The sequence below is a fragment of the Haliotis asinina genome, chromosome 1 (assembly GCF_037392515.1).
Source record: "Haliotis asinina isolate JCU_RB_2024 chromosome 1, JCU_Hal_asi_v2, whole genome shotgun sequence".
Lineage (NCBI taxonomy): Eukaryota > Metazoa > Mollusca > Gastropoda > Lepetellida > Haliotidae > Haliotis > Haliotis asinina.
This window is the reverse complement of record NC_090280.1, coordinates 101,465,136-101,484,273: the sequence shown is the minus strand read 5'-3', so window position 1 is coordinate 101,484,273 and position 19,138 is coordinate 101,465,136. Positions and strand designations below refer to the sequence as shown.

General features: G+C 41.0%; 1 pseudogene; it reads left to right on the top strand.

Annotated features, from left to right (window-relative positions):
* The first annotated feature begins 14,192 nt into the window (after positions 1 to 14,192).
* LOC137277606 (uncharacterized) lies at positions 14,193 to 16,974 on the top strand (annotated as a pseudogene).
* The last annotated feature ends 2,164 nt before the right edge of the window (positions 16,975 to 19,138 follow it).

Below are 19,138 nucleotides of genomic sequence, written 5' to 3'. Positions count from 1 at the left end.
AATAATCCAGTCTGGACCAGACCGTCCAGTGATCAACAGCATGAACATCGATCTACAGAACTGGAATGCGATGACATGTGTCAACTACGTCAGTGAGCCTGACCAGCTTATCCCACCCTTTCAGCGACAAGTGAACATTCAGAACTCATCTTCCTTGAGATATGAGGCGCTTGTTTCAAACCACTGCAAACAACACTTCGAACATTGTACTACTAAAGTTCTCGATTCAAAATTTAAAAACTGAAAAATGTATAGTTTGGGATGTCTAATTCTCAAGTATATTCTGTCTCTAAATGTTATCCCACTGAAGCGAGCAGGAGACGAAGAGTCTGTCGCATTCAGTCGAGTGGCCGCTAACTATCCATAGGAGCCTTCAGCCTCAAGGACGATGACGATCTTCCTCACAGTGCCGGGGTCGTTGCAGCAGGGGACTACTGTCCGCACCCACTGGTCAACTGGTTTACCTCTGCCTATCGAACACATGCGAAACAAACAACATTGCCCTCTCTCGATGCCCTCACATGAAGTCGCCAATGCTCTTACTGAAGAGGGGAACAATCTTTTCATGGTAACCATCTACATGTTTATACACGCTGTACTGTGAGATGTCCGTATTCAGGAAGATGAAATTGTCTCCCTCCTTGATATTGCGTAAAATTTAACTCACTCACTCACATACATGGAGAATCAAACACACGTGTGTTGGAAAATAATGAACAGCATGCAGTTCACGGCTGTTAAGTACACGGGTAACCAAGATATACATTAAATACAGCGACTGATCACATCCTCCCGAACAGACACTAGTTGAGTACAGTGTTTCAAATGGGTCTCTCATCCGTATTTACACACCTACACAAGTCTGTGAAAGCAATACAGAGATGTGTTCTCTTCACCTCTGCTTGACATCTTTCTACATTTTCTCGCATGTAGACATTTCAAGCTAGTACGCTAGCATAAAGTAGGCGTCTATATGTTTAACGTCAATACAAAGATTAAGCAGTCATTCTTAGCAGTCAGACTATTCTTGGAAACCGGTTCCGTTTGGCTAGAATTCTAAGTGGCAGGGGCATTTATATCAACTGATCATTGAACATCAAAAGTGACTCCATTAAATGAATAAATGGCTTCATTCGGCAATGGGGCCACCGGATCATTGTACAGTAAGGCTTTATACATAGCATAGCTTTTGTGACTTGAGGGCCAGTCAACATTGCAATGAATACAGGTCGCAGTCTTCAGGGTGATCTTCTCAGTGCAAGAAATGTGTCTTGTCTTGTCGTTAACGCTAGGCATATATACTTCCCTACTAAAGCAATGGTGCTACATTGTCCGTGGTGAATAGAGGATGGAAACTGAGTAACGCTAATAATGATCAAACATATTTTGGTAGCTGCATTTTCCTGGGATCGTAATATTCATTAGTAAGCTTTATTTGATTTGGATTTTAAAAGTTAGGCAGATGAAATGATGATGGTTATTTCTGTTGTACATCCATAAAAATAGCCCCCATCCTCATTTAGTAAGCGTCATCTGTTTACAAAATTAAACAAAAAGTGCCTTTTACCTAACGTGGTACTGAAAACAAAAACACGTAACGCAAGAGTAATTACCATAGTTGTATCGGCTTCGCCTCGGATGGGCCCCACGGACAAACCTGTCCTGGTATTTGCCGATACTACTCGGAAACTATGGTAATAAGTGACTAATACCTCAATAACACCGAGTGAAGGCAATTTATATCTTTTAAATTCTTAAATTATCCACAATCCACAATCTTACTGGGGTCCCTCCAGTTTCTGTTAGTGAATCTGCAGTGATATGAAACTTTTCCTAAGTGATGTGATTGGCTCATCTAAAATGCACGATCTTGGCGTTCCTGCACGTGCAATGCTCAGGTATATAAGCTACCAATATTTAAAATACATCTATTTACAAAACATATTACTCACAATTCAACCAAAACATCCATTTCTTTAAAAAAAACCAATAACCAAATGAGAAGGAACAGTGGTAAAAAGATCCTTGATGATTTTGACATTGAAATATCTATCCCTTGTGATGGAGAATTCAACACAGTCAAGAAGGATATGCTTGACCGTGACTCTCTCATCACAAGGGATAAAAATGGAAGATCCTCACCTTTTAACAGGTAGTTATGGGTATATCTTGTATGGTCAATACGACATCGTCGCATGACGACCTCTTCAAATCTGGACTGACAACCCAAGTAGGTATAACCAATGTAGGGTTTTATTTCATGTAGTTTATTGATACCTACTTGGGTGTCCACATCTTTTGCATCACATCAAGGATATAAGATCTAATGGTGACTTTGTAATCACTGTAAGGAATAAGAAGTGGTGTCACAGATTTGTTGAGTGCTGCTTTAGCAGCAAGGTCAGCCAATGTGTTACCAGAGATTTCTACATGGCTGGGTAACCAACAGAAAACGATGTCGTATTGGCCAGTGGCAAGATCATTATATAATTCAATAATTTCTATTAAAAGTTGATGTTTGCAAGAAATATATTTAATAGCCTGAAGGCAAGAAAGAGAGTCTAAATACATTATATATTGTTTACGTTTAGGGTGTCTTTGCATATATTTAAAGGTCACATGCAACCAAAAAATCAAACATAATTAAAACACATTTATCACTTATTCATGACGTATAATATACATTGCTTCTTTTAAAAAACAAATAAACAAAATTATAAGCGTACAATCGCGATTCAAAAGTGCAATATTTTGTACTTGGGCTTACTTCCCCCGAAACGAAGCCCTCGGGAGACCGAACCCAGTCATAGCGGATGGATGTGCACTCAAGTGTAACGACGGCCCCTGATTGGCTGTTTCATTTGCTGATATGCTGAGGGTTCATTGTGTGTACAGAAAGGTGATCTATTTGATGGGCATTTTAGAAGTATGGTCAGTCACATGAAAGTAAGATTCTTTATGGATAACAACTTCTTTTTGTGTACTTGATGCGTCGTTTCAGTATGGATTCATATACTGTTGTCAAACAAAATCATACACACTAAAAGAAGTCGTTATCCAGAAAGAATGTATATAGAGATGCTGGATTTTGAAAATACATGTTCTCTGAATTTCCGCTCGATCCAATCAAAAATCATGTCAGTAAAGATGGTAAACTACTGCGTGGCTGGAATCTGTCATTCGTCCAAGTGCAAAGCAGGACTTGAAACTGACAAGAGTTTGCACCAGTTTCCGTCAGATCCAGTCATCCGAAAAAAAGTGAATGTAGTTTGCTTGCAACCCACAGACATAAAAACATGTCATGTGTATCACACGTGCCTAATTACATAATGTGGCAGAGACGGGGCTCGGGTGCACGAGTCATAAATCAACTCATTTTCTTTATGTCGTATAGTCTGATAGGTGTTAAGTTCAAATTGCACGTGGTCAATGATTGAAGCTGTGTACTGCATGTTGTCTTTAGCAGACAGGCAGGCAGACATATAGGTGTGAATAAACCAGACACTGAGCTTTCTCTGTGACAGAGACTGCTTACCACAATCAACAAGTTTTTTTACGTAACGAGTAGATTATTTACTTGTTTGTGTACACAACCGAGATTAGACTACTGCTCACGACCTCAGATGCTGGGCATGCATACTGTTTCAAGCTCCGCGAACCTATTCACTGCGCATGCGTTATGGACGCAGCGCAGCACAGCTGTTGAAACCAGTTTTCCCCCCAGCGCTGGGGGGAATTTAGTGAAACGTTTGAACTCCGATTTCGCGGGCTTTTTTTTCATCGCGTTTTTTTCAACTTTATAGGTTGAATTGGCATTTTTATGATTTGTTTAGGTAAGTGCATACCGAAAGGTACCAGAATCTGCAAAGTTGTATTTTACGTTGCATGTGACTTTTAAGAGCTGTTAATATGGCGTTAGAGGAGAAGAAAGAAGACAGGAAGGGGCTATATTTTCCAGCTCAATGCTAGAAGCAACAAGAAATGGCTTAATTCTGAGCCCAAGAGGCGGAACAAAGGAAGACTTTTTGTTATACAAAGCCTCATAAAGAGGATTAAAGACACAATTAAATGCAGGATTTGACTCATTAGAAGCTAATTTTGTGATGTATTGTAAAGATAGTTTTATACGGCGTTGGTTGAGAGAAGGCTCATCAGCTTCGACATAAAGACTGTCGATAGGAGAGGTTCTAAAAGAACCAAGACAAAGTCTTAGGCCTTGGTGATGGATAGATATCAAGTAGTTTTAGGTTGCTTTGACATGCTCCACCATATACGATGGAACCATAATCAAGTTTAGATCGCACCAGTGATCTATATAAGTCAAGGAGGGTAGTCTGATCCCCTCCCCATTTGAAATTAGAAACAACCTTTAATAAATCGAGAGCCTTCAAGCATTTGTCTTTTAGGGACTTAATATGGGACAAAAAGGTCAAATGTGAATCAAAAATAAGTCCCAAGAACTTAGCCTCCATGACAACTTTGATAGGGGTACCACTTAGAGATAGTTCTGGGTCTTTATGGGGTTTATATTTACGGCAGAAGTGTATACAATTGGTTTTTTATTTAGAAAATTTGAAGCCATTTTCAAGACACCATTTATCTATGTTGTTTAAACACAGCTGCAGTTGCTGTTCAATAGTATGCATATTTTTACCACGACAACAAATATTAAAATCATCCACAAATAACGATCCATCAACTGAATCGTTTAAAACTTTTGATAAACTATTTATTTTTATACTAAAAAGTGTGACTGACAAGATCCTCCCTTGTGGAACACCCTGATCCTGATTGTAATGCTTTTTTCACAAATGAATCCAAACGCACTAAGTGATCGACAGTACTTCTGTTTTTACGGAAACCACATTGTATATCTGTTATGAGGTTATTTGTTTCCAAGTAACAAACTAGTCGATTATTTATCATGCGCTCCATGGTCTTACAAACACAGCTAGTTAATGAAATCGGACGATAATTGGATGGGTCCGTATGATCACGTCCAGGTTTAGGTATTGGTACTACTATGGTATCACGCCATGAAAAAGGAAATTTCCCGGAAGTCCATATATCATCAAAAATTGATAAGAGCGTCTCTGAACAGGATTCTGGTAAGTGCTTCAGGAGTTGATAATGTATGTTATCAGCTCCTGTAGCAGTGTCATGAACTTGATCAAGAGCAGTATGGAGTTCATGAATAGTAAACGTTTCATTATAATCTTCCCCATTATCAGAATTGAAGTTAGTAGTTTTCTTTTCTTGTTGGTTTTGATATTGTTGAAATTCAGGTATATAATTAGAAGTGGAAGAATGTTTAGCGAGAATTTCGCCCAGTTTATTCGCAAATATCGATTTATCAGTAAGTAATTGATCTCCATGTTGGACTATTGATTTAGTACGTTTACCTTTAATTTTCTGGACCATGTTCCATACCTTGGACATGGGTATCCGAGAATTCATTTTGGATACATAATTTTTGCCAAGATTGGCGTTTGTTCTGTTTAAAAGTACGCCGTGCTTTATCATAAAAAATGTTAAATTTATTTAAATTATGCACCATAGGATGGCGACGGAAATAATGCTCTGTTTTTTTCCTTGCCTTCCTAGTTTCTTTGCATTCATCGTTGAACCATGGTTTTCGAATATGTGGAACTGCAGAGGAATTTGGCATACACTCATCAGCTATGGAATTCAGTTCCTCAGAAAAACATTTAATAGCATCAGGAACGTCAATAAAACGTTCAGGTTTAAGCTTTTCAGCACGCAGTGTTTCATATAAAGCCCAGTTAGCCTTTTTAAAATCCCGCCTTGGTGATGGAGGAACAACAGATGGAGTTACAGCTTTTAATATCGTAGGAAAATGGTCATTTCCACAGAGGTCATTGTGGACTGACCATTCGAATTCATTTAGCAGTTCTGAATTTGTGAGTGACAAGTCGAGAGCAGAATAAGTCCCTGTACCAGGTTGTAAATATGTGTTGGAACCATCATTATAAATACATAAATCATTGTCAGAACAAAAGTCCTCCAACAATTTACCTGTAGTGTTTGTATTTACACTACCCCAGCGTGTGTTGTGCCCATTTAAATCTCCCATTATAATTCAGGGCTTCGGGAGTTGGTCATATAGAGCTTGAAGATCGGTTTTGGCAAACGCCGAAGACGGCGAAATATAAAGAGAGCATAGCGTAAACGCTACATGTAAAGTAATTCTCACTGCAACAACCTGCATATTAATATTAAGTGATTCAGGGCTTTGAATAACGTTTTGTCTCCACTAGAATGGATGATCTGCCAGTGGCCTTATCACCCGGAGCTGCATTAAACTGACGAAGGTCAAATGTATCTGTTTGTTTTAAATATGTCTCTTGGAGACATATCGCTGAAGGTGTAAAATCTTGGACTAATAGCTGTAATTCATGTAAATTAGTCCTCAATCCTCTGCAGTTCCACTGTACAATATTATTGGAATAAACTATCATTTGGGGGGATTTATTGCGGATCTACCCCGAACTCTTTTGGAGGGCGACAAGCTATGTGCCCTAGAATGGACGTTTTCAAAAACGTCTATGTTTTCAAGAGACCCGTATTTATTGAACAATTGAATTTTATTTGGTGACCTTTTAGGAGCTCTGCCACTTTGTTGTTTTGAAGCATCAAGCTTTGGCTTCGGTTTACTTTTCACCGTTTGTTGACTATCAGCTGTAGATTGAGACTTTGAGTGTGACTGAGATGATAATTTGTGATCAGAAGAAGACTTTGAGGTACTAGGAAGTGATTCCTCAGTCTGTGATGATATAGCAGGGTACGAAAGCTGTGGAGAATCGCAATTTGCCCAAGTCAAGGTAGTTTGGCAGCCTGTGGTTGATGTTGTTTTAGAGCTAGACTCCGATGGTGTTTTTGCTACTGTAGCATAACTTTCTGGAACATCGGATCTCTTTACTAGTTTTTTGGCCTCAGAAAAAGAGATATTTTGTGTAACTTTTCTTTTATTGATCTCCATTTGCTCTTTCCAAATTGGACACTGTGTAGAAAATGAAGAATGGTCGGCTGAGCAATTAGTGCATTTTTTATACTCACTGTCACAATCTTCTGTTCTCTTCTCCTCACCACAGTGAGCACACACAACAGACAATGTGTAAGTATTTACACCGTGTCCACATTTCTGGCATTTAAAACACCTTAGCGGGTTGGGGATGTAGGTATCAACTGGAATGTTACAGTAGCCTGCCTTCAGTGATTTGGGAGCATTTGGACATGAAAAAGTAAACAGATACGTGTTCGTTTTGATGGTTTCATTGTTTCTCCGAGTTGAAAAGCGCTTGATGTAGAATACACCTTGATCCTTCATTTCAGATCCTATATCAAGGTCCGACATATCATCAAACAATCGGTCTCGATCTCTAACGATACCTTTGCTTGAGGTCAAGGTTTTGTGTGCAGAGACTGTGACCGGAATGCCCACGAAAGATCTGATGTTCAGCAAATTAGTTGCTTGCTGATTTTTCCCGCACTCTCTTAGCGGGCCACCTGAACGTAAGCGTCTTATGTTCTTCACATACCCTGCAATACCTTGAATACCCTTGGATATAGCAAAGGGGTGCAGCGTCAATGGTGTCTTGTGAGGAGTCTCAATCACAATGAAACGCGGCCAATACTCAATCGATGCAGACTGTCTATGGTCAGTATCAACATTGTCAATATCAAGTGGACGTTTTGTGGTTTTTTTTGTTGCGTTTTCATAAGCCATGGTTAGTGTAAATGGTTCATCATCCGAGCCTCCACCCACCACAGAGTATCACAAGAACAATGTTAAAGTAAGCGGGCCTCCAGCTTACAGCACCAAGGATACGCGGATGACATGCTCCAGCCGAAGAATTAAAAGATTAATAATTCCCCCAGAGCCACCGCCTTCTGGGCATACGACTCTAGGCCAAAACATGAATGAGTAAATTGAAATTGAGAACATCCAAAAATCGGCCAAGACCTATTAATATTCTCAAAATCGGATTCCCCAAGATACACAACAGAATGCTAAGCGCTGTGTAAACATCTACGACACGTGGTCGAAAACCAGAAGCACATGACAAGCGCAAGGTGCAGCTGCCATTGAGCAGTCCGCATTGGTACCTCCTCAGTCTGCTGAAATTCCGACAGACGCCCATGACTTCTGGATGTGGATTTAAACAAGATCAAACCGTGTTTCCCACAGTGTCGGTCAAAACATTTTCTGTATCTGTGTATGACGCCACTTGCGTGACTTTTGTAAGAGACCGTATCTTAGCTTCCGTGCCATTCGTAATGTTGTGATGAAAAAATCAACCAAACGGGTATCGGACTGTCTTCAACATATTTTATTTATGAGGAAAGGACTGAGTTCAAGTTATACTCCTTAGAACACTCCGTAGTATTTACAGAACATTATTTACATTCACTGTGCAAAATGGACAGAAAAGAACAGAAAGGTGAGAAAGAATGGAACAGTTCCAATAATTAGAAAACTCGTCTAGATTGACAAATATGTGTTTGAACTATTTTGAATATGTTTTCATATATGTGAACAGTCAGATCTGCATTGCCCTGTAGTGGTAACTAGAGTTTATATTCGCATTGGTAACACTGCAGAAATTTGCCATCATGGTAGTTCTCTGTTCAGTATATAATTGACATTCAAATAGGTAATGACAAGAATTTTCACAAACACTGCCACAAGTACAACGTATACCAGCAGGGTTATCTCTTATACCAGAAGGGGAGAGATCATAATTCAGTTGACTACACAGTTGTAGGATGTGTAGGATGATATTAGTGATTCTCGGACCATAGTCAAAGTATTTAGGAGCAGTTTGTTATGTTACATCAATATTAGATTTCAAAGAATTCAGTGACATGATTTCTCTCACTTCACCTGGAAGTTCATTTCACATTCTATTTGCGGACGGAAAACACGAATTATACGAAAACTTTGTTCGTGATAAAGGGAGTGAAACGCCATCAGAATTACGAAAATTACAGATGTAGATGCTACCTTCCCTGGAACAAGACCAATAAGGTAGGATGGTGCCATATTATTCCAGCCTGCCACGTCTTTAGAAGGGTAGACGTTGTGGACAAAGGAAAGAATTTCTTCTGAAACTCCTAGGGTTTTGCTACATGCAGTTTACTTCTACAACTGCAAACCTTTTGGATTAAGGGCGGCCGGTGATCTGGAAGTCAGTAGCGAGTTTAAATAATTGTAAAACCATTAGGGTCAGGAAATCCCTCGGGGCTCCGCCATTGGGGATTTCCCTCCCCCTCCGGCTTTACATTGTCCACCAAAACCTCGGAGGCGTGTTTTCTCCTATACGCAAACAACAGAATATAATTCCAAACCTTCATCGTTTCTTGTACATGCATTATCTTCACTTCAACAATCACTTCAAAGTGAAACTTAAGTCATCCAGTGATCCTAGACATTTTATTACTTTACAACAATCTTTGTACAGGCCAATGTGGCATCGTCTTCAACTGGTTGCCGGGTCATGTCGGCAAAGCCGTTAACACAATAGCCGATGCTGCAGCTAAAGCAGCTCTTGACGAGCCTTATCTCCGCTGCTAATCCCGTAATGTGGTTTCAAACTTACTATCAAAAGATATACTTAGGACCTTATGCAAAAAAGTTGGGACACCAAAGTAGGAAGAAATAAACTTGATGATCTGAAGCCAGAAATGGGTTTTGTCAGTTAAGACGTGATGAAGCAGTTTTGACTATCTACTGAAAACATACGTAGATCTTATGTGTATCTCTTGCGATGAGGTATTCACCATCAAGCATATACTGTCTGACTGCATGCACGTTTTGACAGCAAGAGACTCGCCTTATGAAGTGGCAAATCTGAAAGACCTGTTTTCCCACGTGATAGTTAGCTCCCTCGGAAGTTGACTTGCACCATAAATTGTAGTTACGTCAATTGAATAACGGATTGCCTACTTTTGAATTCGGTGTTTTGAATCACTGTTTGTAAACAGTAATGTAATTAATTTATATAAAACTCATTTGTACTTTGTATCTTTGAAGGGCATTTAGAAGTGTAAAGCATAAGAAAAGCCAGATTATGGATGTCAGCTTCTTTATCGTAGATAACTCGTTTCGTTTCGGTGCTTGCTCCTTCATCAGGTGAATAGTTGGGAGTACCAAGGCAGGGGAGAGGAATATATTCAGAGGGGCTACAATAAAACATGTTTAACAACGTTGAAGACTGATGGAATACAGTACAAATAAGAAGAGGCCAGTGATACACTACAACAACATGAGGAGGCCAGTGATGCACTAAAATAACATAGTAATGATGGGGTAAAGAATACAATGATACTGAAAAAGCAACACGAGGAGGCCAGTGATACACTAAAGTAATATAGTGAAGATAGGGGTAGAGATAGCCGGAAATGGTGTGGAGGTCAGTACTGTACAGTGCCAACATGGTGAGGGAAGAACGTACGATGGGAGGTGTTATATACGTGGGTCCCAAGTACAAGGTAAGTGAATTCTTTGATCACAGGCGGTTGTCTCCGTATGTCCACGGCTTCCTGAAGCTTCCTTTGGCGCCAGTTGTTGCTGGTGGATAAGACTTGGGTGGCTTCCCATTTGATGGCATGGTCCTTGTCCTTGAGGACAGACTTCTGATCGAGCATGTTGACGGAGACTTGGTGTTCTTGAGTCTTGTCTTGATAGGTTGCAGCGTTTTCCCGTTGTACGTGTGTCCACAACTACACGGAATCTGGTAAATGCATCCTCTTGGGTTGGGGCTAGCAGTGCGAGATCCACTCCGTTGGCTCTGAGAAGATTTTTCAGGGTCTTGCCACTTGAGAATGTGACGTCAATGCTGGCTTGGCTCTTGGTGAGACGAGAGATCTTGTGGCTGATGGATCCAGTGTAAGGAATGGTGACTCTGATGGGGGTGGGGGTGGGGGGGTCGGGGTTGGTACAAACTCGGGGATGGTCTCGGTAGGAAAATTACAACCCTAGCATACAAGTGACATTCACCAACTCTTTTTGTCATCTTTAACAGATCCGGCTCTCGCCGTGCCGGAAGCCCAGTGGCCATCACGTAGCAACCGATCAGGTACACCTGCACTCGCAGCTGTGCTTCCTCCCGCAGAACGAAAACAGTGTAAACCTTAACCGTGCACACCTATTCCTATTTGTCCTGAAAATGTCTCTTGTTCACGAGCAAGAGATTAGCGTATTACCTCTGAGAAGATACTTCTTTTGTTTTTTTCACAATAATTCACTTGTCTGTCTTCTTTGATATTTGCTAAAAATATATAACGGGGAGGCATATTCACTGGGCAGAGTGCTAACCAGATGCCACAATCACAACAAATCTAGAGTCTCTATACACGTCTGTCTCACTCGTTTCTATGAAAATACGAACATATCCCCCATGAAAAGTAATACATCGCCTGAGGAAACTTCAGAAAAATCCAGTATATGAAAGAATGGACATTGTCAGAAATCTTAAATATACAAGGTAACAATACTTTTTACCAAATCTATCAGCAGACTTTATCAAAGTACCAGCACCTACAGGCTCTCACTTCTTGACGGGGCCACCGTGGAATCTCTTAGCTGCTTCATTAATGTTCTTAATTAGGTCATATTGACATGGATCTGGTAAACATGTCTGTACACTGAATCAGGAGACTTCAACCCGACTGGATCAGTGACGTAAGGTTCAAGCCTACATGAAAAAGGAAAAAAAACAGGAAAAAAACACATTTCCTTAAACCGCGAGGGCTATCTTTTCTAAATGTCAAAAGCTCTTCTAAGTTTTAAAAATTTACAAACCTAAGGTCAAGGATTAGCATCTTTTTGCCTGAAAGCTGTGTAGCTACCGAAAGAGAACTGACAAATAATCAAGCTCGAGGAGACAATAGTTTCTTAAAGGTCACATGAACCAAAGAATCAAACATAATTAAATCACAATCATCACTAATTCATGACATATAATGTAAATTGCAGCTTGTGAAAAACGAATAAACAAATTTATAAGCGTACAGTCGTGGTGGTGATGGTGAACAACTGCGTGGCTTGAAACTGTCATTCTTCCAAGTATAAAGCAGGACTTGAAACTGACAAGCGTTTGCACCAGTTTCCGTCACATCCAGTCATCCGAGAAAAATGGATGTAGTTTTTTACAACACACAGACATAAAAACATGTCATGTGTACAAGTATCACACCTGCCTAATTACATGGTGTAGTAGAGACAGGACTCGGGTGCACGAGTCATAAATCATTTGTTTTGTTTATGGTGTACAGCCTGATAGGTGTTAAGTTCAAATTGCATGTGGTCAATGATTGAAGCTGTGTATTGCATATTGTCGTTAGCAGGCAGGCAGGTGCCAATATACCAGACATTGAAATTTCTCTGTGACAGAGGCTGCTTACCACAATCAACAAGTTTTTTTTATGTAACGAGTAGAGTATTTACTTGTTTGCGTACACAACAAAGATTAGACTACTGCTCACGACCCTATACTACGGGCATGCATACTGTTTCAGGCTCCGCGAACCCTTTCACGAAAGACACAGTAGCGCTTGGTGAAACATAGTCTATTATCCGGACCGGAACGAGGATGCACGTTGTTTGAGTAGGGTTTTATTCTCAACCAGATGGTGAATGATCCTCTAAGCTGATATACTTCTCCATCCTCGAGATGTCTGAGGAGACATCTTGGAGAATACCTACACACTCCCAATACTTGTTGCTCTAATCTCTGACAGCAGTGCCAAGTTTGTCCAAACAATCAACACGAAACTTTTTCTGAAGTTGGTTGCTTTTCAATACAAAAGTTTGAATCTCTGAATCTTTCTGAGCCCTTTTGAATGGTTAGAATGACCTTTCTTCCTCAATAATGTCACGTTTAACTGTCTTTAAATAACTGAAATATTTCGTAACCTTCAATGCGTTCCTTCTGCTTATTCGTCGTAGATGCATCAGAATCCTCCGAATGGTGTGAAGGGGAACCGAATGCTGATTCATAGTAGAATGTAGATTGAAGAAAGTTGTTCTCTGTGCTGTACGAAGACCCCAAGGTGCCTAACGTCTGTTCAATCTAACCACGTCACATTCGTCATGTGGTTTCTGCACAACTTGCACGTGCAAAACACGCTCGCTGCAAAAGTCAAGCTTGACAGTATTTAACCAAAATAAATCTATTACCAGTTGCGAGGATAAGTGCGATATATAAATTTCTTACCCCCAAAAAAGAAAATGTCAATATAATCTCCAGTCAGTGAGTATATTAGTCAGTCACGTCATCACTGACGTCAGCAATAGATAAGCCCTTCAAATGACCCATAAGTTATCAATGGATAATCCAACATTCACGTGATCCTGTCCCTCCTATACATCATTTATGATTTATTGACAAGTTTAACTCAGCAATATTTTGCGCAGTTGGGTGAAGGAAGTCAGCGATTCTGACCACCCGATCCCGTTAGTCGCCTCTTACGACAAGTACAGTCGTCTTTTATGGCAAGCATGGGTTGCTGAAGGCCTGTTTTACCCGCACCTTCGCGTGTCATCTAGTGTGTGAATGTTGAAATGTTCGAGTATTTAGACATCTTCAGATTCATCTCAAAGTGTGTGTGTACTGACGGGGAACCAAGGTTGTTGCACTGACCGTGTTCCTAAAACCAAGTGTGCCTGACCTCTATCTAGTAATCCTAATGTAGCCAGCAAATACAGTAAAACTTGAGATCAAAAGTAAACATTTGAGGTACTCGTTGTTACACTGACATAGTTGTCTGTATAGTAGTAGAATTCTTATGGTACTGTAATGCAACGCCTGTCCTACAGCTGCTCCGTCTACTGATAATGTCTGTCCTTGTCGCTTGAGTTCCAACACCAGTAGAATACCTAGATTACTATGTCCTATCACTCCTTATGACACAGGCCCGTTTTCTTGAAACAACTCAAGTTTTTACTCAAATCTCAAACTGAGTTTTCTCATAATTCCGTTTCTCGAAACAATCTCAACTCAAACGTAACTGAGTTTTTAATTCACAATTTTTTATCGATCGCACGTTACTTATTAAACGTGGTGTAAGCGGCCACGGCGCGGAAATCAACTTCCGTTTCTAATGTAAACACAGAAGAAATCGTCTGCTTGCGAAATCGTCTACCGATAGATAACATCGCAACACCGAGAATGGCTTCCAACGGCGTTGAACACAAACGAAGGCCGAATTGGACTGAGGAGGAGCGACTCACGTTAGTTGATGAGGTGAAGTGAGAGGAACGGCTGTTCGGGAAACTTAGTGTGGAGTGAAAACGGGGACGGCGATACAGGAAGAGGCATGGGAGGAGACAATGGCCGCGCTGAACGCGTACGAAACACTTCCTTGAATGCACCAGTAACTAAATGTCCATGAAAATAAGATAATTATTACCAGATAAAAGTAATTTTACGTGGATGTATCTGATACCTGTGCAAAAACTGGGTCGACAAAGTGCTGAATTAGTTACCTGCCCCATGCATTATCGCTGCAAGTTTATGGCCCACGATAACATTGCTTTTCGTTACAGAATGTTTTGCAGTTTTGTGCTTATTCCCAAAGTTTTTTGTCTGTGGAATACCTCACGTAACTGCAATAGAACTGGTACCACATTCTTAAGCATGAAATATTTTTGTTATGAATTAACGTTGTTACCCTGGTATCGGCCTGTGGGTGTGGCCATACAGTACGTGTTAATGTCAGTCTAATTACGTTTGCTTTCACATCAGGAAATCTAATCCTGTGAGACGAACGGTTGAAGAAGGGAAAAAAAAAACAGTATGCCAATCTGAAGCAAAGGGGTGTATCAGGATACATGATACATGATGAAGTTTTCTTAACGAAGTAGCATAGATTTGTTAATAAACATTACAGATTGTTTTATAATTAAAATGACAATAAATTCAGATATAAATTCTATATAATTTAATGTCACCAGAATGACTGACATGCAATATCTTTATCAATGCTTTGCAAGAATATTTTCACCAAAAGAGAAGAATGATGCCATTCGTCTCCCCAAAACAGGAAGGGGCCCAAACCAGCTTCCCCAACTTTACCCGAAGCTGCCATCCTGGACGCAATGGGGTAGAGGACTACTTTGAATGGTCTGGCTGGAGGCATTGACACAGAAGGTATAACCTGTTTCAACTATGGAAATGGAAGCTACTGCATTTTCATAATAATATGTAGTTTTGACAACACATAACACAGCACCCAAACTAACCCAATAACTTGCATTTCTTAATGGCATATATTCACATAAAAAAATAATGAAACATTTTGAAAACAAAACCCCACAAATAAATGATTGAGTCTAAATAGTGTCCACCTACATATAATGCCAAACTGAACGAATAAATAGTACAGCAGATCCTTAGCCCAGATGAGTGTATCAGGGATTGGGATAGAGAACTTAGACAATGGACCATTTTCAAGATTATTAGCCATTTTCTGAATTTAGAACGGGCCACTGCCCTTGCATTAATAGTAACTTTCAAAGGGTCATTTTTTATCCTAATGTGCAAAATGGCCCATGACACCTGCCTTTTCCAATCCGTGGCGTATTCAAAAATAATTTTGAATCTCCTCATGGATGTACTTCCAGATTTTGGTGGAATTCCTTGTGTGTTGGGGAGGAACGAAGTGTTTCCATGGATTTTACTGATGGAAACGGTTTGTTCACATTTATATACCATTCTCCTACTTTATCATTTAGAAAATGTAATAAAATGTGTGAGGCATTCTTTTTATAACATCACATTGTAATGTACCAAAAATTGTCTCTTAACATATGACATACTTACCAAATAGACACCGACATTGCAATAGACATTACAATAATTAGAAAATTGGCCAATTTGTGTCCTAATAATGCTATATGATGAATGGATGGCTATTTGCATTGAAAACCCCATGTATTTGACTTATTGTTTCATTTTTAATTTGTTATTGTGATTTTTATGCTTTTAATATGGCATAAATGATCTGTTACTCTGCATCCATCCTTGATAATAATACGTCAATACTTTTATGACAGTTTTAGAGAGCAATGAATTTGCTTGTAATGGAAGATGGGATAATACATATCTCAAATGCAACTGATGTTGCTACTCTTACATCAAGTGCTAATCCTACATCAGGTGCTGTTACTGCTACTGTTACTTCTACTGCAAGTACAACTGCAACTGCAAGTACAACTGCACCTGCAATTACAAAATCCATTGACACTTCCACTGCCAATGGTCCTCAGAAAAAGAAACTGAAGCTGCAACAGCAGGAAATCCTAACACTGCAAGCTGAGGAGTCCAAATTTAAATTTGAAATTATTAAATTAAACGAAGAAGCTAATTCTTCAGGGAAAAAGGTTGGATTGCTAATATTAGAACAGGAAAGGGGGGAAATTAGAAATCGAAATTCTGAGGAAACAGTCACGTATTGTTGAAGAATAGTCATTTTCTGTGCCAGAAACTAAACATGCAACTATGTGGATGGAATCTTGTTATAGCTTATAGCTTATATGTTTTGAAATATATTCAAACACTGCCATCTAGTTGAAAGCGACTTATGTTTAGTCTCTTGAATGTGTGAGAATTTGAATTGAAAAATGGTTTAACAGTACCAGGAACATGTTATCCTTATACTTAAGCCCAATATTGGCCTGACAGAGTAATTAGTGCTCTTGAATAATGGAAGCCATCTACACGTAAATACGTAGAACTCGTTCATCGCGTCTTTGGTCAGTGTATCAAATTTCAGTATAATTACTGCGTCATAAGAAATTTATTCTCTAAATGCACGGAACGAAAGTATTTCTTCAAACCCAGTTGCATAAGTGGTCAAAACCCGCACAACAACCCCTGATGTTGACATCGTCAGGCTGACGGAAAACTATTTCTAGCTCTAAGCAAGCGTCAGAGCTACGGGCATTACTGAAGAGGTATACGCCACTTTAAGCAATATTCCAGCAATATAGGGTACCACACAATGGAACACATACACGCACACACACGCGTACCTGGTGTCAGTGAACAATGTCCCGTTTGATGTGAATTGTATTTTCATTTTCCGAGTTCAAATTCGTAAGCTCTATTTGTGAATAACCCAACGCAGCAGTCAACAAAAGTGATACTGAATGTTAAGAGTCGATGACGATGACGAGGAAACTGACGATGAGTACGGGAGGATAATGATGACATCGACCGCTGCATAAAGCCAACATTATCCGAGCCCAGCCTACGAGTGTTTCTCCCACGACTACCTCTCCAACAACGACTACCTCTGCGACCGATCAGTTGAATCAGATCGACCGCTACATAAAGCCAACATTATCCGAGCCCAGCCCACGAGTGTTTCTCCGATCACGACTACCTCTGCGACCGATCAGTTGAATCAGATCGACCGCTACATAAAGCCAACATTATCCGAGCCCAGCCCACGAGTGTTTCTCCGATCACGACTACCTCTGCGACCGATCAGTTGAATCAGATCGACCGCTACATAAAGCCAACATTATCCGAGCCCAGCCCACGAGTGTTTCTCCGATCACGACTACCTCTGCGACCGATCAGTTGAATCAGATCGACCGCTACATAAAGCCAACATTATCCGAGCCCAGCCCACGAGTGTTTCTCCGATCACGACTACCTCTGCGACCGATCAGTTGAATCAGATCGACCGCTACATAAAGCCAACATTATCCGAGCCCAGCCCACGAGTGTTTCTCCGATCACGACTACCTCTCCAACAACGACTACCTCTCCAACAACGACTACCTCTGCGACCGATCAGTATAATCAGATCGACCGCTACATAAAGCCAACGTTATCCGAGCCCAGCTCACGAGTGTTTCTCCGATCACGACTACCTCTCCAACAACGACTACCTCTCCAAAAACGACTACCTCTGCGACCGATCAGTTGAATCAGATCGACCGCTGCATAAAGCCAACATTATCCGAGCCCAGCCCACGAGTGTTTCTCCGATCACGACTACCTCTGCGACCGATCAGTTGAATCAGATCGACCGCTACATAAAGCCAACATTATCCGAGCCCAGCCCACGAGTGCTTCTCCCACGACTACCTCTGCGACCGATCAGTTGAATCAGATCGACCGCTGCATAAAGCCAACGTTATCCGAGCCCAGCCCACGAGTGTTTCTCCCACGACTACCTCTCCAACAACGACTACCTCTCCAACAACGACTACCTCTGCGACCGATCAGTTGAATCAGATCGACCGCTGCATAAAGCCAACATTATCCGAGCCCAGCCCACGAGTGTTTCTCCGATCACGACTACCTCTGCGACCGATCAGTTGAATCAGATCGACCGCTACATAAAGCCAACATTATCCGAGCCCAGCCCACGAGTGTTTCTCCCACGACTACCTCTCCAACAACGACTACCTCTCCAACAACGACTACCTCTGCGACCGATCAGTTGAATCAGATCGACCGCTGCATAAAGCCAACATTATCCGAGCCCAGCCCACGAGTGTTTCTCCCACGACTACCTCTCCAACAACGACTACCTCTCCAACAACGACTACCTCTGCGACCGATCAGTTGAATCAGATCGACCGCTACATAAAGCCAACATTATCCGAGCCCAGCCCACGAGTGTTTCTCCGATCACGACTACCTCTCCAACAACGACTACCTCTCCAACAACGACTACCTCTGCGACCGATCAGTTGAATCAGATCGACCGCTACATAAAGCCAACATTATCCGAGCCCAGCTCACGAGTGCTTCTCCCACGACTACCTCTGCGACCGATCAGTTGAATCAGATCGACCGCTACATAAAGCCAACATTATCCGAGCCCAGCCCACGAGTGTTTCTCCGATCACGACTACCTCTGCGACCGATCAGTTGAATCAGATCGACCGCTACATAAAGCCAACATTATCCGAGCCGAGCTCACGAGTGCTTCTCCCACGACTACCTCTGCGACCGATCAGTTGAATCAGATCGACCGCTGCATAAAGCCAACATTATCCGAGCCCAGCCCACGAGTGTTTCTCCGATCACGACTACCTCTGCGACCGATCAGTTGAATCAGATCGACCGCTACATAAAGCCAACATTATCCGAGC